This window comes from Mytilus californianus, unplaced genomic scaffold (genome assembly GCF_021869535.1).
Source record: "Mytilus californianus isolate M0D057914Y unplaced genomic scaffold, xbMytCali1.0.p SCAF_11, whole genome shotgun sequence".
In the NCBI taxonomy this organism is placed as follows: domain Eukaryota; kingdom Metazoa; phylum Mollusca; class Bivalvia; order Mytilida; family Mytilidae; genus Mytilus; species Mytilus californianus.
In genome coordinates, this window is record NW_026262593.1 from 67,553,135 (window position 1) to 67,568,837 (window position 15,703).

A 15,703-nucleotide genomic window follows, 5' to 3' on the forward strand; every position below is an offset into this window, starting at 1 on the left:
GTCAATCAATAATTCTTAACCCGGATCTGTGCACTTTAGTCACTACGTAACTTTCGTTGCCCATTCCGTTTGCTTTCTTATTTTATTCAGGATGTACCTGTTATTAGGGGATTCTAGGGCTAAAAACTCGATCATATCGTGCTTGGTCATATATTTTTTATTTGGTAAGTTCGACCGTTTTCGGTATGTTGGTGCTCAGTAATCCTTAACCCGGATCAGTGCACTCTATTCAAAATTTTACTTTTTTTGCCCAGTATATTAGCTTTCAAGGGATATATACCTGTTTTAAGAGGATTCACGGGTGCAAAACTCGATCATATCGTGCTTAGTCATGTATTTTTTCTTAGGTTAGGTTCGGCCGTTTTCGGTATGTTGTCAATCAATATTCCTTAACCAGGATCTGTGCACTTAATTCAGTACTTAGCTGTTGTTTCTCAGTCCATTTGCTCTCTAAGGATATATAGGATATACCTGTTATTAGTGGATTCAAGGGCTAAAAACTCGATTATATCGTGCTTGGTCATGTATTTTCTCTTTGGTAAGTTCGACCGTTTTCGGTATGTTGGTGCTGAGTAATCCTTAACCCAGATCAGTGCACTCTGTTCAATACTTAACTTTTGTTGCCTAGTATATTAGCTTTCTTGGTATATATAGGGTTTGCCTGTTTTTAGGGGATTCACGGGTGCAAAACTCGATCATGTCGTGCTTGGTCATATGTATTTTTTCTTAGGTTTGGTTTGGCCGTTTTCGGTATGTTGTCAATCAATAATCCTTAACCCGGATCTGTGCACTTTATTTAGTACTTAACTTTTGTTTATTAGTCCATTTGCTTTTTTAGGATATATAGGATATACCTGTTTTTAGTGGATTCAAGGGCTAAAAACTCGATTATATCGTGCTTGGTGATGTATTTTTTCTTTGGTAAGTTCGACCGCTTTCGGTATGTTGGTGCTCAGTAATCCATAACCCAGATCAGTGCAATCTGTTCAATACTTAACTTTGGTTGCCCAGTATATTAGTTTTCTTGGGATATATAGGATATACTTGTTTTTAGAGGATTCATGGGGTTCAAAACTCTATCATATCGTGCTTGGTCATGTATTTTTTCTTATGTTATGTTCGGCCGTTTTCCGTATGTTGACAATCAATAATTCTTGACCAGGATCTGTGCACTTTAGTCACTACGTAACTTTCGTTGCCCATTCCGTTTGCTGTCTTATTTTATTCAGGATGTACCTGTTATTAGGGGATTCTAGGGCTAAAAACTCGATCATATCGTGCTTGGTCATGTATTTTTTCTTTGGTAAGTTCGACCGTTTTCGGTATGTTGGCTCTCAGTAATCCTCATTCCGGATCAGTGCACTCTATTCAATACTAAAATTTTGTTGCTCAGTATATTAGATGTCTTGAGATATATAGGGTATACCTGTTTTTAGAGGATTCAAGGGAGCAAAACTCGATCATATCGTGCTTGGTCAGATATTTTTTTCGGTTAGGTTCGGCCGTTTTCGGTATGTTGTCAATCAATAATCCTTAACCTGGATCTGTGCACTTTATGCAGTGCTTAACGTTTGTTGCCCAGTCCATTTGCTTTCTTATGATATATAGGATATACCTGTTTTTAGGGGATTCAAGGGCTAAAAACTCGATCATATCGTGCATGGTCATGTATTTTTTCTTTGGTAAGTTTGGCTGTTTCCGGTATGTTGGCGCTCAGTTATCCTTAACCAGGAACTGTGCACTCTGTTCAATACTTAACTTTTGTTGCCCAGTATATCAGTTTTCTTGGGTTATAAAGAGTTTACCTGTTTTCAGAGGATTCAAGGGTTCAAAACTCGATCATGTCGTTCTTTGTCATGTATTTACTCTTATGTTAGGTTCGGCCGTTTTCGGTATGTTGTCAATCAAGTATCCTTAACCCTGATCTGTGCACTTTATTCAGTACTCAACGTTTGTTGCCCAGTCCATTTGCTTTCTTAGGATATATAGGATATACCTGTTATAAGGGGATTCAAGGGCAAAAAACTCAATTTTATCGTGCTTGGTCATGTATTTTTTCCTTTGGTAAGTTTGACCGTTTTCGGTATGTTTGCGCTCAGTTATCATTAACCCGGATCAGTGCACTTTAATCCGTACTTAACTTCTGCTGCCCTGTCCATTTGCTTTCTTAGGATATATATAGGATATACCTGTTATTAAAGGATTCAAGGGCTGAAAACTCGATCACATCGTGCTTGGACATGTATTATTTCTATTGGAATTTTGGCCGTTTTCGATATGTTGGCGCTCAGTTCTCCTTAACCCGGACCAGTGCACTCTGTTCAATACTTAACATTTATTGTCCAGTATATTATCTTTCTTGGGATATATAGGGTATATCCGTTTTTAGAGGATTCAAGGGTTCAAAACTCGATCATATTGTACTTGGTCATGTATTTTTCTTAGGTTAGGTTCGGCCCTTTTCGGTATACTAGTATTGTCAATCAATAATCCCTAAACCGGATCTGTGCCCTTTATTCAGCACTTACCTTTTGTTGCCTAGTTCATTTGCTTTCTTAAGATATGTAGGACATACCTGTTATTAGAGGGTTCAAGGGCTAAAAACTCGATCATATCGTGATTGGTCATGTAATTTTTCTTTGGTAAGTTTTGCCGTTTTCGGTATGCTGGCGCTCAGTTATCCTTAACCCGGATCATTGCACTCTGTTCAATACTTAACTTTTGTGGCCCAGTATATTAGATTTCTTGGAATATATAGGATATAACTGTTTTTAGATGATTCAAGGTTTCAAAACTCGATCACATCGTGCTTGGTCATGTATTTTTTCTTTGGTAAGTTGGCCGTTTTCGGTATGTTGGCGCTCAGTAATCCTTAACCCAGATCAGTGCACTCTGTTAAATCCTTTACTTTTGTTGCCTTGTCCATTTGCTTCCTTCACGTATAGAGGATATGCCTGTTATTAGGGTACTAAAGGTCTAAAAACTCGATCATATCGTGCTTGGTCGTGTATTTTTTCTTTGGTAAGTTTTGCCGTTTTCGGTATGTTGGTGCTCAGTAATCCTTAACCCGGATCAGTGCAGTCTGTTCAATACTAAATTTTTGTGGCCCAGTATATTAGATTTCATGGGATATATAGGGTATACCTGTTTTTAGAGGATTCAAGGGTTGAGAATTCGATCATATCGTGCTTGCCCATGTTTTTTTTTCTTAGGTTAGGTTCGGCCGTTATCGATATGTTGTCAACCAATAATCCTTAATCGGGATCTGTACACTTTATTCAGTAGATAACTTCTACTGTCCATTCCATTTGCTTTCTTATGATATATATAGAGATTATATACCTGTTATTAAAGGGTTCAAGGGCTAAAAACTCGATCATATCGTGCTTGGTCATGTATTTTTTCTTTGGTGAGTTTGACCGTTTTCGGTATGTTGGCGCTCAGTAATCCTTAACCCGGACCAGTGCACTCTGTTCAATACTTAACATTTATTGCCCAGTATATTATCTTTCTTGGGATATATAGGGTATATCCGTTTTTTGAGGATTCAAGGGTTCAAAACTCGATCATATTGTGCTTGGTCATGTATTTTTTCTTAGGTTAGGTTCAGCCGTTTTCGATATGTTGTCAATCAATATTCCTTAACCCGGATCTGTACACTTTATTCAGTACTTAACTATTGTTGCCTATTTCATTTGCTTTATTAGGATATATAGGATATACATGTTATTAGGGGATTCAAGGTCTAAAAACTCAATCATATCGTGCTTGGTCAGGTATTTTTTCTTAGGTTATGTTCGGCGATTTTCGGTATGTTGTCAGTCAATTTTCCTTAACCCGGATCTGTGCAATTTATTCAGTGCTTAACTTTTGTTGCCGAATCCATTTGCTGTCTTAGGATATATAGGATATACCTGTTATTAGGGTATTCCAGGGCTAAAAACTAGATCATATCATGCTTGTTCATGTATTTTTTATTTGGTAAGTTCGACCGTTTTCGGTATGTTGGTGCTCAGTAATCCTAAACCCGGATCAGTGCACTCTATTCAATATTTTACTTTTTTTGCCCAGTATATTAGCTTTCAAGGGATATATACCTGTTTTAAGAGGATTCACGGGTGCAAAACTCGATCATATCGTGCTTAGTCATGTATTTTTTCTTAGGTTAGGTTCGGCCGTTTTCGGTATGTTGTCAATCAATATTCCTTAACCAGGATCTGTGCACTTAATTCAGTACTTAGCTGTTGTTTCTCAATCCATTTGCTCTCTAAGGATATATAGGATATACCTGTTATTAGTGGATTCAAGGGATAAAAACTCGATTATATCGTGCTTGGTCATGTATTTTCTCTTTGGTAAGTTCGACCGTTTTCGGTATGTTGGTGCTGAGTAATCCTTAACCCAGATCAGTGCACTCTGTTCAATACTTAACTTTTGTTGCCTAGTATATTAGCTTTCTTGGGATATATAGGGTTTACCTGTTTTTAGGGGATTCACGGGTGCAAAACTCGATCATGTCGTGCTTGGTCATATGTATTTTTTCTTAGGTTTGGTTTGGCCGTTTTCGGTATGTTGTCAATCAATAATCCTTAACCCGGATCTGTGCACTTTATTTAGTACTTAACTTTTGTTTATTAGTCCATTTGCTTTTTTAGGATATATAGGATATACCTGCTTTTAGTGGATTCAAGGGCTAAAAACTCGATTATATCGTGCTTGGTGATGTATTTTTTCTTTGGTAAGTTCGACCGCTTTCGGTATGTTGGTGCTCAGTAATCCATAACCCAGATCAGTGCAATCTGTTCAATACTTAACTTTGGTTGCCCAGTATATTAGTTTTCTTGGGATACATAGGATATACTTGTTTTTAGAGGATTCATGGGGTTCAAAACTCTATCATATCGTGCTTGGTCATGTATTTTTTCTTAGGTTATGTTCGGCCGTTTTCGTTATGTTGTCAATCAATAATTCCTAACCCAGATCTGTGCACTTTATGCAGTACTTAATTTTTGTTGCCCATTCCATTTGCTTTCTTATGTTATTCAGGATGTACCTGTTATTAGGGGATTCTAGGACTAAAAACTCGATCATATCGTGATTGGTCATGTATTTTTTCTTTGGTAAGTTTGGTTGTTTTCGGTATGTTGGCGCTCAGTTATCCTTAACCCGGATCAGTGCACTCTGTTCAATAGTTAACTTTTGATGCCCAGTATATTAACTTTCTTGAGATATACAGGGTTTACCTGTTTTTAGGGGATTCACGGGTGCAAAACTCGATCATGTCGTGCTTGGTCATATGTATTTTTTCTTAGGTTTGGTTTGGCCGTTTTCGGTATTTTGTCAATCAATAATCCTTAACCCGGATCTGTGCACTTTGTTTAGTACTTAACTTTTGTTTATTAGTCCATTTGCTTTCTTAGGATATATAGGATATACCTGTTTTTAGTGGATTCAAGCTCTAAAAACTCGATTATATCGTGCTTGGTGATGTATTTTTTCTTTGGTAAGTTCGACCGCTTTCGGTATGTTGGTGCTCAGTAATCCATAACCCAGATCAGTGCAATCTGTTCAATACTTAACTTTGGTTGCCCAGTATATTAACTTTCTTGAGATATATAGGGTATACCTGTTTTTAGAGGATTCAAGGGTTAAAAACTCGATCATATCGTGCTTGGTGATGTATTTTTTCTTTGGTAAGTTCGACCGCTTTCGGTATGTTGTCAATCAATAATCCTTAACCCGGATCTGTGCACTTTGTTTAGTACTTAACTTTTGTTTATTAGTCCATTTGCTTTTTTAGGATATATAGGATATACCTGTTTTTAGTGGATTCAAGGGCTAAAAACTCGATTATATCGTGCTTGGTGATGTATTTTTTCTTTGGTAAGTTCGACCGCGTTCGGTATGTTGGTGCTCAGTAATCCATAACCCAGATCAGTGCAATCTGTTCAATACTTAACTTTGGTTGCCCAGTATATTAACTTTCTTGAGATATATAGGGTATACCTGTTTTAGAGGATTCAAGGGTTAAAAACTCGATCATATCGTGCTTGGTCATGTATTTTTTCTTAGGTTATGTTCGGCCGTTTTCGGTATGTTGTCAATCAATAATTCTTAACCAGGATCTGTGCACTTAAGTCACTACGTAACTTTCGTTGCCCATTCCGTTTGCTTTCTTATTTTATTCAGGATGTACCTGTTATTAGGGGATTCAAGGGCTAAAAACTCGATCATATCGTGCATGGTCATGTATTTTTTCTTTGGTAAGTTTGGCTATTTCCGGTATGTTGGCGCTCAGTTATCCTTAACCAGGAACTGTGCACTCTTTTCAATACTTAACTTTTGTTGCCCAGTATATCAGTTTTCTTGGGTTATAAAGAGTTTACCTGTTTTTAGAGGATTCAAGGGTTCAAAACTCGATCATGTCGTTCTTTGTCATGTATTTACTCTGATGTTAGGTTCGGCCGTTTTCGGTATGTTGTCAATCAAGTATCCTTAACCCTGATCTGTGCACTTTATTCAGTACTTAACGTTTGTTGCCCAGTCCATTTGCTTTCTTAGGATATATAGGATATACCTGTTATAAGGGGATTCAAGGGCAAAAAACTCAATCTTATCGTGCTTGGTCATGTATTTTTTCTTTGGTAAGTTTGACCGTTTTCGGTATGTTTGCGCTCAGTTATCATTAACCCGGATCAGTGCACTCTGTTCAGTATTAAACGTTTGTTGCCTAGTATATTAGCTTTCTTGAGATATATAGGGTATACCTGTTTTTAGAGAATTCAAGGGTTCAAAACACGATCATATCGTGCTTGGTCATGTATTTTTTCTTATGTTAGGTTCGGCCGTTTTCGTTATGTTGTCAATCAATAATCCTTAACCCGGATCTGTGAACTTTATTCCGTACTTAACTTCTGCTGCCCTGTCCATTTGCTTTCATAGGATATTTATAGGATATACCTGTTATTAAAGGATTCAAGGGCTGAAAACTCGATCACATCGTGCTTGGACATGTATTATTTCTTTTGGAATTTTGGCCGTTTTCGATATGTTGGCGCTCAGTTCTCCTTAACCCGGACCAGTGCACACTGTTCAATACTTAACATTTATTGCCCAGTATATTATCTTTCTTGGGATATATAGGGTATATCCGTTTTTAGAGGATTAAAGGGTTCAAAACTCGATCATATTGTACTTGGTCATGTATTTTTCTTAGGTTAGGTTCGGCCCTTTTCGGTATACTAGTATTGTCAATCAATAATCCCTCAACCGGATCTGTGCCCTTTATTCAGCACTTAACTTTTGTTGCCTAGTTCATTTGCTTTCTTAAGATATGTAGGACATACCTGTTATTAGAGGGTTCAAGGGCTAAAAACTCGATCATATCGTGATTGGTCATGTAATTTTTCTTTGGTAAGTTTTGCCGTTTTCGGTATGTTGGCGCTCAGTTATCCTTAACCCGGATCATTTCACTCTGTTCAATACTTAACTTTTGTGACCCAGTATATTAGATTTCTTGGGATATATAGGATATAACTGTTTTTAGATGATTCAAGGTTTCAAAACTCGATCACATCGTGATTGGTCATGTATTTTTTCTTTGGTAAGTTTGGTTGTTTTCGGTATGTTGGCGCTCAGTTATCCTTAACCCGGATCAGTGCACTCTGTTCAATAGTTAACTTTTGATGCCCAGTATATTAACTTTCTTGAGATATACAGGGTATACCTGTTTTTAGAGGATTCAAGGGTTCAAAACTCGATCATATCGTGCTTGGTCATGTATTTTTTCTTAGGTTATGTTCGGCCGTTTTCGGTATGTTGTCAATCAATAATTCTTAACCCGGATCTGTGCACTTTAGTCACTACGTAACTTTCGTTGCCCATACCGTTTGCTTTCTTATTTTATTCAGGATGTACCTGTTATTAGGGGATTCTAGGGCTAAAAACTCGATCATATCGTGCTTGGTCATGTATTTTTTATTTGGTAAGTTCGACCGTTTTCGGTATGTTGGTGCTCAGTAATCCTTAACCCGGATCAGTGCACTCTATTGAATATTTTACTTTTTTTGCCCAGTATATGAGCATTTAAGGGATATATACCTGTTTTAAGAGGATTCACGGGTGCAAAACTCGATCATATCGTGCTTAGTCATGTATTTTTTCTTAGGTTAGGTTCGGCCGTTTTCGGTATGTTGTCAATCAATATTCCTTAACCAGGATCTGTGCACTTAATTTAGTACTTAGCTGTTGTTTCTCAGTCCATTTGCTCTCTAAGGATATATAGGATATACCTGTTATTAGTGGATTCAAGGGCTAAAAACTCGATTATATCGTGCTTGGTCATGTATTTTCTCTTTGGTAAGTTCGACCGTTTTCGGTATGTTGGTGCTGAGTAATCCTTAACCCAGATCAGTGCACTCTGTTCAATACTTAACTTTTGTTGCCCAGTATATTAGCTTTCTTGGTATATATAGGGTTTACCTGTTTTTAGGGGATTCACGGGTGCAAAACTCGATCATGTCGTGCTTGGTCATATGTATTTTTTCTTAGGTTTGGTTTGGCCGTTTTCGGTATGTTGTCAAGCAATAATCCTTAACCCGGATCTGTGCACTTTATTTAGTACTTAACTTTTGTTTATTAGTCCATTTGCTTTTTTAGGATATATAGGATATACCTGTTTTTAGTGGATTCAAGGGCTAAAAACTCGATTATATCGTGCTTGGTCATGTATTTTTTCTTTGGTAAGTTCGACCGCTTTCGGTATGTTGGTGCTCAGTAATCCATAACCCAGATCAGTGCAATCTGTTCAATACTTAACTTTGGTTGCCCAGTATATTAGTTTTCTTGGGAAATATAGGATATACTTGTTTTTAGAGGATTCATGGGGTTCAAAACTCTATCATATCGTGCTTGGTCATGTATTTTTTCTTAGGTTATGTTCGGCCGTTTTCGTTATGTTGTCAATCAATAATTCCTAACCCAGATCTGTGCACTTTATGCAGTACTTAATTTTTGTTGCCCATTCCATTTGCTTTCTTATGTTATTCAGGATGTACCTGTTATTAGGGGATTCTAGGACTAAAAACTCGATCATATCGTGATTGGTCATGTATTTTTTCTTTGGTAAGTTTGGTTGTTTTCGGTATGTTGGCGCTCAGTTATCCTTAACCCGGATCAGTGCACTCTGTTCAATAGTTAACTTTTGATGCCCAGTATACTAACTTTCTTGAGATATATAGGGTATACCTCTTTTTAGAGGATTCAAGGGTTAAAAACTCGATCATATCGTGCTTGGTCATGTATTTTTTCTTAGGTTATGTTCGGCCGTTTTCGGTATGTTGTCAATCAATAATTCTTAACCAGGATATGTGCACTTTAGTCACTACGTAACTTTCGTTGCCCATTCCGTTTGCTTTCTTATTTTATTCAGGATGTACCTGTTATTAGGGGATTCTAGGGCTAAAAACTCGATCATATCGTGCTTGGTCATGTATTTTTTCTTTGGTAAGTTCGACCGTTTTCGTTATGTTGGCTCTCAGTAATCCTCATTCCGGATCATTGCACTCTATTCAATACTAAAATTTTGTTGCTCAGTATATTAGATGTCTTGAGATATATAGGGTATACCTGTTTTTAGAGGATTGAAGGGAGCAAAACTCGATCATATCGTGCTTGGTCAGATATTTTTTTCGGTTAGGTTCGGCCGTTTTCGGTATGTTGTCAATCAATAATCCTTAACCTGGATCTGTGCACTTTATGCAGTGCTTAACGTTTGTTGCCCAGTCCATTTGCTTTCTTATGATATATAGGATATACCTGTTTTTAGGGGATTCAAGGGCTAAAAACTCGATCATATCGTGCATGGTCATGTATTTTTTCTTTGGTAAGTTTGGCTGTTTCCGGTATGTTGGCGCTCAGTTATCCTTAACCAGGAACTGTGCACTCTTTTCAATACTTAACTTTTGTTGCCCAGTATATCATTTTTCTTGGGTTATAAAGAGTTTACCTGTTTTTAGAGGATTCAAGGGTTCAAAACTCGATCATGTCGTTCTTTGTCATGTATTTACTCTTATGTTAGGTTCGGCCGTTTTCGGTATGTTGTCAATCAAGTATCCTTAACCCTCATCTGTGCACTTTATTCAGTACTTAACGTTTGTTGCCCAGTCCATTTGCTTTCCTAGGATATATAGGATATACCTGTTATAAGGGGATTCAAGGGCAAAAAACTCAATCTTATCGTGCTTGGTCATGTATTTTTTCTTTGGTAAGTTTGACCGTTTTCGGTATGTTTGCGCTCAGTTATCATTAACCCGGATCAGTGCACTCTGTTCAGTATTAAACGTTTGTTGCCTAGTATATTAGTTTTCTTGGGATATATAGGGTATACCTGTTTTTAGAGAATTCAAGGGTTCAAAACACGATCATATCGTGCTTGGTCATGTATTTTTTCTTATGTAAGGTTCGGCCGTTTTCGTTATGTTGTCAATCAATAATCCTTAACCCGGATCTGTGCACTTTATTCCGTACTTAACTTCTGCTGCCCTGTCCATTTGCTTTCTTATGATATATATAGGATATACCTGTTATTAAAGGATTCAAGGGCTGAAAACTCGATCACATCGTGCTTGGACATGTATTATTTCTTTTGGAATTTTGGCCGTTTTCGATATGTTGGCGCTCAGTTCTCCTTAACCCGGACCAGTGCACTCTGTTCAATACTTAACATTTATTGCCCAGTATATTATCTTTCTTGGGATATATAGGGTATATCCGTTTTTAGAGGATTCAAGGGTTCAAAACTCGATCATATTGTACTTGGTCATGTATTTTTCTTAGGTTAGGTTCGGCCCTTTTCGGTATACTAGTATTGTCAATCAATAATCCCTAAACCGGATCTGTGCCCTTTATTCAGCACTTACCTTTTGTTGCCTAGTTCATTTGCTTTCTTAAGATATGTAGGACATACCTGTTATTAGAGGGTTCAAGGGCTAAAAACTCGATCATATCGTGATTGGTCATGTAATTTTTCTTTGGTAAGTTTTGCCGTTTTCGGTATGTTGGCGCTCAGTTATCCTTAACCCGGATCATTGCACTCTGTTCAATACTTAACTTTTGTGGCCCAGTATATTAGATTTCTTGGGATATATATAGGATATAACTGTTTTTAGATGATTCAAGGTTTCAAAACTCGATCACATCGTGCTTGGTCATGTATTTTTTCTTTGGTAAGTTGGCCGTTTTCGGTATGTTGGCGCTCAGTAATCCTTATTCAGGAACTGTGCACTTTATTCAGTACTTAACTTCTATTGCCCAGTCGATTTGCCTTCTTAGGATATATAGGATATACCTGTCATTAGGGGATTCAAGAGCTGTAAACTCGATCATATCGTGCTTGGACATGTAATTTTTCTTTTGGAATTTTGGCGGTTTTCGATATGTTGGCGCTCGGTTATCCTTAACCCAGATCAGTGCACTCTGTTAAATCCTTTACTTTTGTTGCCTTGTCCATTTGCTTTCTTCACGTATAGAGGATATGCCTGTTATTAGGGTACTAAAGGTCTAAAAACTCGATCTTATCGTGCTTGGTCGTGTATTTTTTCTTTGGTAAGTTTTGCCGTTTTCGGTATGTTGGTGCTCAGTAATCCTTAACCCGGATCAGTGCAGTCTGTTCAATACTAAATTTTTGTGGCCCAGTATATTATCTTTCTTGGGATATATAGGGTATACCTGTTTTTAGAGGATTCAAGGGTTGAGAATTCGATCATATCGTGCTTGCCCATGTATTTTTTCTTAGGTTAGGTTCGGCCGTTATCGATATGTTGTCAATCAATAATCCTTAATCGGGATCTGTACACTTTATTCAGTAGATAACTTCTACTGTCCATTCCATTTGCTTTCTTAGGATATATATAGAGATTATATACCTGTTATTAAGGGATTCAAGGGCTAAAAACTCGATCATATCGTGCTTGGTCATGTATTTTTTCTTTGGTGAGTTTGACCGTTTTCGGTATGTTGGCGCTCAGTAATCCTTAACCCGGACCAGTGCACTCTGTTCAGTACTTAACATTTATTGCCCAGTATATTATCTTTCTTGGGATATATAGGGTATATCCGTTTTTTGAGGATTCAAGGGTTCAAAACTCGATCATATTGTGCTTGGTCATGTATTTTTTCTTAGGTTAGGTTCAGCCGTTTTCGATATGTTGTCAATCAATATTCCTTAACCCGGATCTGTACACTTTATTCAGTACTTAACTATTGTTGCCCATTTCATTTGCTTTATTAGGATATATAGGATATACATGTTATTAGGGGATTCAAGGTCTAAAAACTCAATCATATCGTGCTTGATCAGGTATTTTTTCTTAGGTTATGTTCGGCCATTTTCGGTATGTTGTCAGTCAATTTTCCTTAACCCGGATCTGTGCAACTTATTCAGTGCTTAACTTTTGTTGCTGAATCCATTTGCTGTCTTAGGATATATAGGATATACCTGTTATTAGGGTATTCCAGGGCTAAAAACTAGATCATATCATGCTTGTTCATGTATTTTTTATTTGGTAAGTTCGACCGTTTTCGGTATGTTGGTGCTCAGTAATCCTTAACCCGGATCAGTGCACTCTATTCAATATTTTACTTTTTTTGCCCAGTATATTAGCTTTCAAGGGATATATACCTGTTTTAAGAGGATTCACGGGTGCAAAACTCGATCATATCGTGCTTAGTCATGTATTTTTTTCTTAGGTTAGGTTCGGCCGTTTTCGGTATGTTGTCAATCAATATTCCTTAACCAGGATCTGTGCACTTAATTCAGTACTTAGCTGTTGTTTCTCAGTCCATTTGCTCTCTAAGGATATATAGGATATACCTGTTATTAGTGGATTCAAGGGCTAAAAACTAGATCATATCATGCTTGTTCATGTATTTTCTCTTTGGTAAGTTCGACTGTTTTCGGTATGTTGGTGCTGAGTAATCCTTAACCCAGATCAGTGCACTCTGTTCAATACTTAACTTTTGTTGCCTAGTATATTAGCTTTCTTGGGATATATAGGGTTTACCTGTTTTTAGGGGATTCACGGGTGCAAAACTCGATCATGTCGTGCTTGGTCATATGTATTTTTTCTTAGGTTTGGTTTGGCCGTTTTCGGTATGTTGTCAATCAATAATCCTTAACCCGGATCTGTGCACTTTATTTAGTACTTAACTTTTGTTTATTAGTCCATTTGCTTTTTTAGGATATATAGGATATACCTGTTTTTAGTGGATTCAAGGGCTAAAAACTCGATTATATCGTGCTTGGTGATGTATTTTTTCTTTGGTAAGTTCGACCGCTTTCGGTATGTTGGTGCTCAGTAATCCATAACCCAGATCAGTGCAATCTGTTCAATACTTAACTTTGGTTGCCCAGTATATTAGTTTTCTTGGGATATATAGGATATACTTGTTTTTAGAGGATTCATGGGGTTCAAAACTCTATCATATCGTGCTTGGTCATGTATTTTTTCTTAGGTTATGTTCGGCCGTTTTCGTTATGTTGTCAATCAATAATTCCTAACCCAGATCTGTGCACTTTATGCAGTACTTAATTTTTGTTGCCCATTCCATTTGCTTTCTTATGTTATTCAGGATGTACCTGTTATTAGGGGATTCTAGGACTAAAAACTCGATCATATCGTGATTGGTCATGTATTTTTTCTTTGGTAAGTTTGGTTGTTTTCGGTATGTTGGCGCTCAGTTATCGCTAACCCGGATCAGTGCACTCTGTTCAATAGTTAACTTTTGATGCCCAGTATATTAACTTTCTTGAGATATACAGGGTATACCTGTTTTTAGAGGATTCAAGGGTTCAAAACTCGATCATATCGTGCTTGGTCATGTATTTTTTCTTAGGTTATGTTCGGCCGTTTTCGGTATGTTGTCAATCAATAATTCTTAACCCGGATCTGTGCACTTTAGTCACTACGTAACTTTCGTTGCCCATTCCGTTTTCTTTCTTATTTTATTCAGGATGTACCTGTTATTAGGGGATTCTAGGGCTAAAAACTCGATCATATCGTGCTTGGTCATGTATTTTTTATTTGGTGAGTTCGACCGTTTTCGGTATGTTGGTGCTCAGTAATCCTTTACCCGGATCAGTGCACTCTATTCAATATTTTACTTTTTTTGCCCAGTATATTAGCTTTCAAGGGATATATACCTGTTTTAAGAGGATTCACGGGTGCAAAACTCGATCATATCGTGCTTAGTCATGTATCAGTGCACTCTATTCAATACTAAAATTGTGTTGCTCAGTATATTAGATGTCTTGAGATATATAGGGTATACCTGTTTTTAGAGGATTGAAGGGAGCAAAACTCGATCATATCGTGCTTGGTCAGATATTTTTTTCGGTTAGGTTCGGCCGTTTTCGGTATGTTGTCAATCAATAATCCTTAACCTGGATCTGTGCACTTTATGCAGTGCTTAACTTTTGTTGCCCAGTCCATTTGCTTTCTTATGATATATAGGATATACCTGTTTTTAGGGGATTCAAGGGCTAAAAACTCGATCATATCGTGCATGGTCATGTATTTTTCCTTTGGTAAGTTTGGCTGTTTCCGGTATGTTGGCGTTCAGTTATCCTTAACCAGGAACTGTGCACTCTGTTCAATACTTAACTTTTGTTGCCCAGTATATCAGTTTTCTTGGGTTATAAAGAGTTTACCTGTTTTTAGAGGATTCAAGGGTTCAAAACTCGATCATATCGTTCTTTGTCATGTATTTACTCTTATGTTAGGTTCGGCCGTTTTCGGTATGTTGTCAATCAAGTATCCTTAACCCTGATCTGTGCACTTTATTCAGTACTTAACGTTTGTTGCCCAGTCCATTTGCTTTCTTAGGATATATAGGATATACCTGTTATAAGGGGATTCAAGGGCAAAAAACTCAATCTTATCGTGCTTGGTCATGTATTTTTCCTTTAGTAAGTTTGACCGTTTTCGGTATGTTTGCGCTCAGTTATCATTAATCCGGATCAGTGCACTCTGTTCAGTATTAAACGTTTGTTGCCTAGTATATTAGCTTTCTTGGGATATATAGGGTATACCTGTTTTTAGGGGATTCAAGGGCTAAAAACTCGATCATATTGTGCATTGTCATGTATTTTTTCTTTGGTAAGTTTGGCTGTTTCCGGTATGTTGGCGCTCAGTTATCCTTAGCCAGGAACTGTGCACTCTGTTCAATACTTAACTTTTGTTGCCCAGTATATCAATTTTCTTGGGTTATAAAGAGTTTACCTGTTTTTAGAGGATTCAAGGGTTCAAAACTCGATCATGTCGTTCTTTGTCATGTATTTACTCTGATGTTAGGTTCGGCCGTTTTCGGTATGTTGTCAATCAAGTATCCTTAACCCTGATCTGTGCACTTTATTCAGTACTTAACGTTTGTTGCCCAGTCCATTTGCTTTCTTAGGATATATAGGATATACCTGTTATAAGGGGATTCAAGGGCAAAAAACTCAATCTTATCGTGCTTGGTCATGTATTTTTCCTTTGGTAAGTTTGACCGTTTTCGGTATGTTTGCGCTCAGTTATCATTAACCCGGATCAGTGCACTCTGTTCAGTATTAAACGTTTGTTGCCTAGTATATTAGCTTTGTTGGGATATATAGGGTATACCTGTTTTTTAAGAGAATTCAAGGGTTCAAAACACGATCATATCG